The sequence below is a fragment of the Sabethes cyaneus genome, chromosome 2 (assembly GCF_943734655.1).
Source record: "Sabethes cyaneus chromosome 2, idSabCyanKW18_F2, whole genome shotgun sequence".
In the NCBI taxonomy this organism is placed as follows: domain Eukaryota; kingdom Metazoa; phylum Arthropoda; class Insecta; order Diptera; family Culicidae; genus Sabethes; species Sabethes cyaneus.
In genome coordinates, this window is record NC_071354.1 from 134765662 (window position 1) to 134778926 (window position 13265).

Here is a 13265-nt window from a genome sequence, read left to right on the forward strand (position 1 = left end):
GTTTTACCTTTGTTATACTATATAACAAAGGTTTAGAAATTGGTCGAAAAACGCGAAATAGAACCAAGGCCCGGAGGGCCAAGTGTCATATACCAATCGATAGGGTTCGACGAATTGAGCAATGTCTGTATGTGTGTGTGTGTGTGTATGTATGTGTGTGCAGCTCATTTTCAATCGCCTGTTTCTCGGAGATGGCTGAACCGATTCAACCGCTATTACTTTTGTTTGAAAGGTATTTATGCCTAGTATATCACTATTTAGTTGTTTCACGGTACGACTTTTCGTTTAAAAGTTATAGGCAAAAATGTGAAAACTACGTGACACGGTTTTTTCCGAAACTACACAACCAATTTTAATGATCTTAGTACCAAATGAAAGCTCTTGCTATCGCTAAACTTTTTACCAAGTTTCATTGAAAACCAATATGCAGTTTAAAAGTTACACTTAAAAAACCAGTTTTGACAAGGTCCAAATGATCGCCTGTTTCTCAGAGATGTCCAAACCGATTTATGCGCTATTAGTTTCATTTGAAAGGTAATATAGCCGGATAGATCACTATTGAATTGTTTTTTGATTGGACGTTTAGTTTGAAAGTTATGAGCAACTGTATACACCACACCAAAATTAACTGTAATATATAATGATTTTAACTAAGTTAGTTTCCCTAATTTCAACTATTTTAATGTCAAACGAGAGGTTTTGACACTTCAAATATATATGCAAAATTTCATAAGAATTGGTTTTTCCGATCAAAAGATATTAACCCTCGAACACTCGCGCCAACATTTGTAACACGGTTATTCGCGTGCACAATAGCCCAACACCAAAGAAAACGTGCGCACTAGAGTTTTGACTAGGAAAAATTGGTTTTAAGTTTATCGAACCTTTGGAAGAGTTTTTTGAAATTGAAAGCTCTATCGTCTGGTAGAATTTAAATTTTGACTAATCCCCCTAAAAGTGAAATAAAAAAATTATTTTCCTTCAGTTTCAATATAACACATTAATGTGTTCTGCAAAGTTATAGGGCATATTATTGCAAGAAATTTTGCTGAAGTTAGTAACCTTCTATCTCTTCAGCGAAGATAGAGAAATCTTATATATTGTACATGCACTTGTAAAATTAGTTTTTTTATTTTATCTCTTTTTGTAATTGTTGTATGACTTTTTCATGCATTACAAAGTTGTGCAAATAGTAAAAATACACAAAATTGCTGAATATAGTATACCTATATGTCTGCTTGTTTAGGATCTGTAGAACTCTGATTATAAAAAACGCCCTAATTTTGACTCCGAATTATTCGACTACCAACACACGGATACATTTTAAACATTTCATATTTGCTGATAGTTTTGCTGCATACAGACATTTCTATATGAAGAAACGAGAGAAAATGCCAGTTGAGGCCAATTGCGGTACACCTCACGTGCTGCTTGCTTCGTTTCTGTGATGTCGGTTTATGCTGATGTATTTTCCTAACAATTTAAAGTATTAATGCGTCGAATAATTCTGCCATTTTGCTCATAACAAGTTTATTGAAGAACATACGTTAGTTAAATAATGATTTGTAACTATATAACTATATGGTATTCAAAAACCTACACATGTTGTATAAAATACAACAGCGTGAGTAACCGAAGGTTAATAAAAATTGATGAAATTTATTCAAGAAAACTTTATTGATGTGAATCAAATAGAATGGCATTACAGGAAATTATACATAGTTCAAAAACCTATAAACTAGACCTTTACTACGCATTGAAAAAATAATATTTCTTCTTACAACTTACTTTTACTTGTACTTACCCACATTAGTAACAACTTACTCAGCAATTTCATGAGAAAAGGAACTATCAAAATTTATAAGTGCTTCTATTTAGTTCAAATTTTGTAAACTTATTCCATTTCCAAAAATTTTATGTAAACCAACGCACAATGCAACGTTAACCAATAGATGAATTATTTTCCGAAGACGTGGCGATTTCTATCTCAAATAGCAAGTAATACCGTATAACAAAGGTTCCTTTCACCACTAGGTGGATTAAATCAGGTTTTTTACATTAAAAATGAATATGAATATACAACAAACTCGCTGTAATTTTTTCTTTTTGAAAATAAGACTCGTAATTTTTAATTTGGCGCCTAGGGTAGCGCTTTCTGAGAAAGAGTGCTCCCAAAAAACGCGATTTTGATTGGGTTTCACATAGAAAGGAAACCAAGGGAATAACTGCAGAATGCTCGCTGCTATGTGTCTTCGTGTGCGTTTGTGTGTTTTCGTGGAAGAAAGTCACATTCTACCGCCAGGTTCGCTAGTATCTGTAGAAGGTAGCAAAAACTCGAGTATCACACTTTTGTCATTTCTGGTTGCTGTAACCTATTTTTAACTGAAATTAGTCATTATTCGGTTACCACAACTAGTTTAGAACAACTGTGCTAGTAGGAAATCTCATGTTTGGATTTTAACTTCCACTGCTGTTCTGTGGAATAACGCAAGCAACTAGCGAATTTGGTCCACGTTAATTCTGGAAGAATTTCCAATCCGGATTGAATAAGCGATGAATTTAGCGAATTTGCTAAAAGTAGTACAACCACCCCATCGACATCTCTATATCGAGCTGCAGCGACAGCATGTCCTGGGCTCAAAATTTGACAGCGGGCCCAAATCAATCTGCTGGCAGTCGAGTGAAACGAAGTGATGAAATGCTATCTCATGTTCGCACACACGAGATGATGGCGGCGAAAACATGGTTGCCTGCCGATGGGGTGAGTACAACGGTGATTTCTGATACCTAATACCACAGAGAACAGACTAACAGGCTCGCAGAAAATAATCACGCGCATTTATTTTCCAAATGTTTGATTTGATATAATACTTAAGAGCTACGTTATAGAAATCCCTTGCATGTTGAATAATGTTTATGTGAAAGCTCCTTACCATTCGAAATATTTTTACGACTACAGCAATCTTCTTGGCAATTACAGTATTAACTGATTTGTGATCATTGGTTTTTAATCAAATACTTCTAACATTAAATCTATTGTTTTAATCCTAATTTTTTTTTAATAGGAAAGCAATAATCGGTTGTGTAACTTTTAGTTCGTGCAAAAGTATTGCGTTTTTCAAATTACTTATTTTCTTTAATAACCCCTTTTGTTGTACTTATCATGTTCCCGTTTAACCAATCGGTTTCGGGAATTTTTCACAATCTTTTTTTCTCATGAACATAACATTTCTCAAGAACAAAACATTTGCAAACTATCAATTTATATTTTTCGACTTCCATCTGATAGTGTTGATGAGATTGCAATGGATAGTGTTTTTTATATGAAGTCGAAAAATCTAAGTTCGACTGTTTGAGTATATTTCTAGAATTCTTTGTGACCGTGAATAGTATCTATTCAACTTCTTTTAAATACCTACTACCAATAACACAAAACAAATATCACGAGTTGGAAAATGTATTGATTCTATCATCAGAACGACTATTTGATCCTCTGTAGAATTATAAAAATCAATAATTCACTAAAGTAGTTGCAGCATTGTTCAGCCGAAAACGGAAAATAAACGTTCAAGAATACAATCCCATGTTTGCTACTGACGGGCTCTTGTTCCGTCCGTTTTAGGTTGATCATCGTTACATTTTATCGGCAAATCGTCCCTGCGGTAAAGGATGAATAAATCGTAGCCGCCTGGATTCTCATAGTCTGAAATAAATATAACAATAGCAAGTTAATTCAATTTCACAATTTACTTCTTCAAATTACTAAGAATTATAATTTTTATCCTAATATAAGGCAAACATATACTCTTTCTCAAGAAATAAGTCATTTTTAAATAAAACCTATTGCATTCAACGGGAAAATAGTTCTAGTTTTTCTGAAATATTTGGTTAATCAAGCAAAAGGAACCAAAATTGGCATGTGGGGGTTTTTGGAGGTAAGATGTTTTTCTATGGGGTACTGAGACCCCTTCTTCTTCTAAGAGGGCGGGCTTCCATACAAATGAAATACAAATTTCCTCATAACTCTAGAACTAATCAAGCAAATGGAACCTAATTTGACATGTGGGGTTTTAGAACGCAGAAATTTTTTCAATGGTATAATGAAACCCATCCGTCTTTTAACAGGGGAAGGGGGAATTTTTTCGCTGGTGAATAAGAACCTTTTCTTTCTTTAAGAAGGGGAGATTCCATACAAATAAAATACAAATGTCTTCATAACTCGAGAACTAATCAAGCAAATGGAACCAAATTTGGCATGTGGGGGTTTTAGGAGGCATGAATTTATTTTGAATTTATTTATTTTATGATGGTTTGAGACCCCCCACCCATGTGGTAGGTGGATAAGGACTCTCAAACAAATAAAACAGAAATTGGTCATTTATTACCATTTCAACCTTTATGATGCACACTGATCGGAAATGCGCGCATAGTTTGGTGTCCTTATCAGCTGGCATGGAATTTGCGTATGGAACGGGTGCAAAAACCCGGCTTGCGGCTTGCGCTACGAGATTTATCTTGGCATTATAAGTTCAGTAAGTTGTATGTGCAGCAAAGATCCTAAATGGCGAGATCGATTCACCGACAATTCTATCTGTCTATTCTATTCTAGAGTGAGGTGAGTGAGATGACTGTGATAATAAGGCCCCTGAAATTACTCTGATTGGGACCCGAAATGATCATAATATAATTGGCCATCTATAGTACAAAAAAAAAATCAAATTCATTAATTTATTTAATTTACTACCAAATTACAAATTATGAAATGAGCTGTTTGTGCGTTTTGATGACGTAATTTTTACATTGACCCCTTGGTGCCCAACGCCGCCTTTTAGCGGCATGTGTGTAAATCTCTATAACTTGATTCTAATTGTTGATACTTCTTCCTGTTAGGTTAACATATACTTACTTTTGCCTTCTTATTATAGTGTATTCTATCCAAATCCAACATAGTTTTGTTTACATCATCCCAGTATTATGGGCCAGATAAGCATGATGATGCTTCAAAATTATAGATAGAAACACAGATTTAAATAATTTACAGTTTATTTAGGGTAATTTGCCAATGATCGCACAGCTAAGCCCCTGAGTTTTGAATTTTAACGGTATTTTCTAAACAAATAATTACAAATAGACAGAAACATAAAAATCTGAATCAGATACAAAATATGTTTACATTACAAGGCCATTTTCACGAAAAACATAAGCTTTTCGTGGAAAAATATGCGATTTTTTGACAACGCTTGAATGCCCAATCGTTGAACACTTCTGAAACCGTATTGTCCTATAGTTGGACACTTATAGTCCAATGGTTGGACATGCAATATATTGCACCGACCTCAAAGTTAATTTGATAGCTTACTATTAAGAATGAACAAACTTTAAAATATATCCATTAAAAATAATCAACAATTAGTTAACATGTTACTAATTATTAATATAGTTCTTAAGGGATGGTAAATTCCACTTCTAATCTTTGATGCTCTTCTCCTTCATTTCTGTTGCTTTCCTGCAAATTTTTCTCTCTTTACGGTTCCCTCGAAGCATACTTTTCCCTATTCTTCTATTTCCTGCGGCCTAATGGCAAGATCTTTTTTACTAGGGAAACTATGTTTGTTTATCTCCTGGTTACTCGAAACAAATTTGTTAGCAAGATAATAATCTGAAAAACTGTGAATATCCGTTTCCTTACAATTAAAAAAATGCACCATTCATCTTCGTTTCATCATCGAAACTTTATTTATAAAAGAAATAAAATTATAAAATTTAGAATGTTTCAAAAGTAATGATAAAAAATTATTTAGCTCTCAAAAAATATGAAAAACTTGTTCGCCATTGTTGGCGAACATCTAGAAAACAAAATATTTTCAATGTTATATAAAAAATTGTTTCAACCCAATATTATTCTACAATAGTTATAGAATTATCTTACGTGTGTTGTCAGTACCATCAAAACCGTAACGTTTCGGTGATTCAAACTTCTTAATTTTCTTCTAAAGTCTTTATACTAAAATGATGATTTTTGTGATTACCCTAATTCAGGAGCAGGCACTTTTAGCACCAAATCAATTATAATAAAATTTCTCAGATAAGTTACAAGTACAAATAGTTTAAAAAAATCTGGAGTAGCTTTAATTTGCAATAGGACTATTTTTCTTGGAATTGTTGTATTAGAACAAAAAATCAAAAGCATGTATGTATATAAAATAAAAAATTAATACCATTACATAAATTTTCATCGGAAAACTTTTGCGTACAAATGAAAACCATTTGTAAACAGTGCCATAAACATAAAAACTGTCAAATACACACGCATAATGAGAAGTAATGCGGTTTTTCATGCTATTTCAGTTCTTGTGCAACCTTAGGACAATCGTTGCTTTATTGTCCAATGATTAAACAGTCAAATTTTAATACTTTAAAAACTATAAAAAAAAAATATTTTGCTTGCAAATCAATATCTTTAGCTGTGTACAGCTGTGATATGGTAATATAATTGTTTTAAACGTTAATTAGTGAGACATGTTTCTTATCTGAAATGCTAACAAAATTGAGCCCATATTGTATATGACAATGTTTAACTTGAATTTTTGTTATTAAATCTTGCCTTATGTAACGTTATTATTACATGAAATGATCCACAACTGATCAAAGTGAGTAATTCGTGCACTTCGATAGGGTTTGAGCGTATATGAATTCTAGAATTAGCGTTTTATTGGACGCTGTCCAATCATTGGAATCGTTCAATGATAGGCAAAATACCCTATAACTTAATTGATTATAAATATATCATAGTTTGATAGTCGGTAGGTAATCTTGTTTCAAAATCGCACACTTTTTTGCAAAACAACAAAATGTAACCATATTCCATTCCCAGTATTATGGGCCACTTTTAAACCTGGTCAGAATTATGGGTCAATGTTCCCAGTATTATAAGTCAGTGAAACAAAATTGGTTTTATTTCAAGAAAAAACGCGTGTGTGTGTAATTCTCGCGATTTAGGGATCTTGTTGTATTTTGTACTGAACTCAGCAACTGTCTGAGTGAGGTAAGATTAGATTCAATTTTATCTTCTTCTTCTGGAAGCTCATCAAACTGATTCGATCTATGATGGGTGGTACTAACTTCTGTGTACGGATTTCGAATGGATTGTCAAGTTCATTCGAATCACACAGAGGGCTTCATCAACGTGATGGTCTCTATGGTAAACCAAGTATACAAAAAGCGACAAGCCAGAACGGATACCATAGGCAGGACAAGTTGCAAGAATGCCGGACAACTATTCTGTAAAAATGGTATTTTCTTCAAAACCAGTAGGAATAAGATGACCAGGGGCGCAGTGAGCAAGATGGTCAGACAAGGTGGAGCGAGATCTGGCGGAGAGTACACGGTGTCCGAAGAATTGAAGAGCGTTGGCCCGCAACCGAATGCATTGGAGAAACTTTGTTCATCAGGCTTTGTCTTAGGACGGCTAGCCAACTAAGTAAAGTAAGTAAGTTCAGGAAGAGGAAAAGTATTTGGTCCTAGCGTATTAGTTTTGGATGGTTTCCAAAATTAACGCGGAACTGTACTGTACGGTAGATTGTGATTCCTTGCAACTTCCTGAACTTTTTCTTGTTTGTCTTGCTAGATCAAGAGCGTGATGCAATATATCAGGATCATAGTGCTTCGATTTCTGTCTATTGATTTTCCGTGCCCGTTTTTTCGTTTTACTGAAAACAAATTACAATTTTAGTCAAAAACAGCGTGTACTGTTGATCTATATGCTTGTCCCATAATACTGGGAAAAGTTAATTTTGCTCCCAGTATTATGGGCCATTGTTTAACTTCGTATATTGAAGCGGAAAATGAGTTTTTCTAGGTGGTTTCACCGTAATTCAATGAATACATACCTATTCCTTCGATTCCCATCCATTTTGCGCCCAGACATAAAAATTTACGCCGCTATTCAGCTTATAATTCACTACCGACTTTTTATAACAACCGCAAAAATAACAACAAATCGACGGTCGATTGGAGCCTACTGACAATTATCGGAAAACTAGGAAAATTAGTGCATTGGAACTAAGTGTATTGCTGTCAAGCATGCAGCGGAATGTTACTTCTGTCTATTAAACTCATACTCGATGGTTAAATATTAGTTTTCTATGTATAAAACTAACGTAAAGTATAGACTGGCCCATTATACTGGGCCGTAATACTGGGGTGACTGTATCTTAAACATCTCAAACATTTTTTTCTCACTTCTGTTGGCTACTCTTAACACTACGTCCAGCATTTTGAACTATTGTGGTATGCCCCGTTTGTTACTTTTACTGTACGCTTCAAGCCGACCTATCACTTATTGAGGAAATGATAGGGTGGTAGCTGTTGCGAGACAGGTGCCAATCAGAGGTGAGTTGGTTTTTGAACCTTGTTACCCTGTGCGGCGACGCAGACCATATCTCCCCTTTTTGACATATTGTAGTCTACGTGCTATTTGTGCTCCACAATTGCAGAGCAAGTGTTCCGAGGTTAAATAACATCTTGTACGAAACCGAGATTCCGATCATGATATTTACTGGGACAATGTCCTGTCACAAGACCGGTAAGCGTGCTGAGATCTCTCTTATTGAGACTCAGCAATTTAATTTTTGAGTAACCTTAATACTCGACGTTATAGATTTTTAGATTGTTTGAGCGATTGTACGGCCATCCAATTGGCCATGACTGTTCGGCTCTCCCGTTGTTTCAGCTCACTCTTCAGAGTTGGAGCCACCTCGTCTTTCGACTCACTACGAGTCGGCGTGTTGAGGATAGACGAGTAGCAGGGCTAGGATGGTAAATGGTTGAATAATGCGCTCCAGAAACACCACAAAGTTCCACAGCCTCTTATTCAGCAATTCCTATCTCTACCTGCTCGTGGTACTATCCGGAAGACGTTCCTTAGTGGAAATCGGACAACCGGTGGAAACTAGGGTCGTATGCGGACAGAGAAGAAGGCACTCAGACCATAGCGTAGGATGGTCGGCCTCCCAGCCGAACATCCAAATTAACGTGGACGATGGCGATTTAGAGGTCGGGGAGGAAGTGACGGTTACGAACGAGGAATTCATTGAGATCGCTAAATCCCTAAAGGTGAGCAAGGTACCGGGGTCAGTCGGAATCCCGAATATGACCATTAAAGCAGCTATTCTAGAGGCTCCCGAATTATTCGGGGCAGACTTCACTAAGGCAGCCGAGGTGGCAATCCAGCCCAAGAGGACAGGTATCCAGGCTTGGCATACACTTTTAGCTTCGATTTTACTCTTTTGATTACTGCATCTCAGCCAAGCAAAATTTGAAAAAGTGATGTATGGGGCGTTTGTAGAATTTGTTATTATCTACAATATTGCTGAAGTAAGTATTACTGTGCATTATGTATTTATGACGCTATAAGGCTGCTACCCTCTTGGTAGCAAAAAGAGCGCTCTTTTTGCTACCAACGGCATTGCTGCAGTACACCGCCGTAAATACTAAAGATAAAACTTCACTTTCTTCAGCAATATTATAGATAATCACTAGCTCTACAAATGCCCCATACACCACTTTTTCAAATTCTGCTTGGCTGAGGAGCAGTAATCAAAAGAGCAAAATCAAAGCGAAAAGTGTATGCCAAGCCTGCAGGTATCCGTTATTGCGCAGTTGACACGCTCGATGTGAGAAATGCTTTTCATAGCGCTAGCTGGGACTCCACAGCCAACTCGCTTCGGAACGTCCAAGTGCCGGTGTCGTTTGTACAAAATTCTGGAAAATTATTTCCAGAATCGTGTGCTATGCAACAACACAGAGGAGGGTCAGAAGTGCGTTCCAATCACCGCAGGGGTTCCGCAAGGTTCCATACTGGGCCCGGTGTTCTGGAACGTCATGTATGATGAGGTGTTGAAGCTATAGTTCCCGGTAGGGGGGGGGTGATTGTCGGCTTTGCGGACGACACCACCTTGAAAACCTACGGTGAATCTGTTATAGAGGTTGAGTTGACGGCTGCCCACTCTATAAGCATTGTTGAAGATTGGATGCGATCCAGGAAACTCGAACTAGCTCATCATAAAACGGAGCCTAAAAATAAAAAATAAGAATACTTATCCAATTTAATTCTACTATGTGTATTTTATTCAATGACAGATACGTATTTCGCATACGACTTGCAGGCTTCCTCAGTGTCTGTTTTCGAAAACAGACACTGAGGAAGCCTGCAAGTCGTAGGCGAAATACGTATCTGTCATTGAATAAAATACACATAGTAGAATTAAATTGGATAAGTTTTCTTATTTTTTATTTTTAGGTTTCGTATTCTACTAAGACGCTCCAAAAACTTCAGATAAAACGGAGGTGATCGTGGTGAACAACCGTAAGTCGGCGCAGCAAGCAAATATCAGCGTCGGGCTGCACTATTTCGTCAACGCGGTCCTTAAAACTCCTGGGAGTCATGGTCGACGACAAGCTCAAGTTCGGGAGCCACGTCAACTATGCCTGCTAGAAGGCTTCCACAGCTATTTCGGCATTGTCTCGTATGATGTCTAATAGCAGTAGAATCAATATATAGAATGCCAGTGTCGCTGTTTTACTACAGGACTCATTGTGGTAAACATGATGCTAACAATCTGTATCAAGTCTGTGAATCGGGAACTTCATTGTCAAAGTTGCTCTTTCCCAGCAAACATTTTCGTACGTATATCAAAGTAACAAATATGATATATGTACCGATATATATCTAGAAAAATCGCATTCGATGCACGAAACCAGCATATGCGTACTGTTATGGAGGCGATATACATACTGCAAATTATTCGAGCGGACGAACACGCGTGCTTCAACGACACGTTATACTTAATAGCATCAAAGGCGGCCTCGTCATGAAGCTGCCCGTGGGTTAGAACATCGATTGAGCATTACCGCTCGCTTCACATTAACACACGCGCTGAGACATAAAAAATCATAACTTCTAAAGTTTTCATTTCTCCATTTCCAAATTTTGCATGCTTCTTCGAGAAAGATGAACAAATATTTTAAAGTAAAAAAAATCGAGAAAAAAAAGTTCCAACTTTGAAAAAATTGCAATTGTTTATAAAAATGCACTATTTAACTATTGAAAAACAATCGAGAGGAGGTATGGTATACCAATTTTGAAAGCTTGTGGAATAGTGAACACATCTGGTAGAAAGTCATTTTTTGATATTACAAACTACGTTTACAATCAGTATTTCAAAAATAGTGATTTTTTCGGATTACAATACTTTAAAAAATCATATCTTGCGAATTCCAACAGTAACATCGAAATACAAAAATACGTGTCGATTTTTTTTAACAAAGAACGCAAGAAAAATATTCCGAAGAGAAAAAAAATTTTGACTGTAAATTTCCCGTGGAATGACCCATATATATATTGATTAAATAGCCTGCGGTATAAAGCAGCAAGCGAAGGCTTTTAGCCAACGTGGTTCAGTCCATACTCAGGTATGGCGGGCCGGTGTGGTCATCGGCGTTCGGTACCAAAAGCAATCTATTCAAGCTGGAAAGCACCTATCATCTCATGTGCTTGAGAGTGGCGAGTGCGTATCGCACAGTTTCGCATGACGCAATCTGCGTCTTAGCGGGTATGATGCCTATTGGCATCATCTTCAGCGAGGACGTAGAGTGCTTCAACCAACGTGGAAATAGAGGCATACGGAGCATGGGCATGGTCTAATTCCACAAAAGGTCGGTGGACACATCGACTTATCCCGGAACTATCTGGGTGGGTCAACAGGCGCCACGGCGAAGTCAACTTCTACCTGACTCAGATTCTGTCAGGGCATGGTTGTTTTAGACAGTATCTGCACAAGTTTGGGCATGCGGAGTCCCCCGTGTGTCCCGAATGCGTGGATGTTGAGGAAACTGCAGAACATGCTTGCTTCATATGCCCTCGTTTCACGGGCGCGAGAAGCAACATGATGGCAGTGAGCGGACAGGACACTACTCCGGATAACTTAGTCCAAAGGATGTGTTCCAGCTCGAACGTCAATGCGGCTGCTACCCAGATTGTAGTTGAGCAGCTTGATGCAGCAAGAGAAAATTACTGTGGAGGGCACCCTGGTACTCCACAGGCTCCGTCACGGCAGAGAATTCATAGAACCCCCTCCATCATTCATCCCTCGGCACGGGTCGGGTCACACCTTGGATTTATCCATTCAAGTCTTTACGTAATAGTCATGGATAACGGCTATTAAAACCATCCTCCTTTTGGGGTCTTTCCCAACAAACATTTTTGCTGTATAATTGCTTGTTTAGCGCTTGATTCCTAAGCACTGGCTATATAACGGTTGAATAATCTACTGTTGAAATAAAATGTTTATTGGGTTGGACACTCTGCTTTGGTTCTTAGTAATCATACCTTCTATAGAGAACCGTCATTGCTGGCGGAGAGTTCACACTCAGCATTCACATGTGTGCCTCCTTCTCTGTCCGCATACGACCCAAGTTTCCACCGGTTGTCCGATATCCACTAAGGAGCATATCCTGGATGGTACCACGAGGAGGTAGGGATAGGAGTTGTTGAATAAGAGGCTGTGGACCTCCGTGGAATCTATTTTATAGCTGCATGTATAAAATACACTGCGAGGTTCTGGAGCGCATTATTCAGCCATTTACCATCCATCTTAAACATTTATTTCATACGAAATTTCTAAATTTCATGAAACCTAAAATAAAACATGAGCATCAGACGGATAATTTTTGATATGGAAAGATTTCTAATGAAGATTTTAAATGTTTTTAGGCTTAGTTTATTGCTAACCAACAGTTCTACTGTGAAGCGTAAACGCTCGCAATCCCTACTTAGTTCCGATCTCTCAATCACAGTACGTAGTAAATTTGTAGCGATTTGATTTAAAAACTGTAGTCAATGACAACGATCACAATTAAAATTAGCTTATTGGCCATGGTTTTTGATTTTATCTTCTAAAAATCGACTACTTTGGTTCAACGACCAGAATTATGACCCGGAACCGATTATAAGGATGTATATACGTTTACTGTACTAGTGATTTATTGATAATTACTACAGCGAAAAATTCACAGGCTCAGACATGCTTTCTGTATGCAGTGTTTTATCTCTCTTTTTCCTTGAGCGTACGGTTCCGCACACCTACGCGCTGTCATAAGCTCCAAGACTAAACCACACATATCTCTTATTGCGTATGAAAGCTAACGTAGCATTATCAATATGATGATGCCTGATGTCGAGAGATATCCTGAAGCATAAATTAAAG

General features: G+C 37.2%; 1 long non-coding RNA gene across 1 annotated transcript in view; it reads right to left on the minus strand.

The window, feature by feature from the left end:
* Positions 1-2824: 2824 nt before the first annotated feature.
* Positions 2825-13265, minus strand: part of LOC128737049 (uncharacterized) — a 56195-nt gene continuing 45754 nt past the window's right edge. Inside the window, exon 3 of the long non-coding RNA XR_008412022.1 lies at positions 2825-3703. This is a non-coding gene — a long non-coding RNA (uncharacterized LOC128737049). The remainder of the gene's footprint in view (positions 3704-13265) is intronic.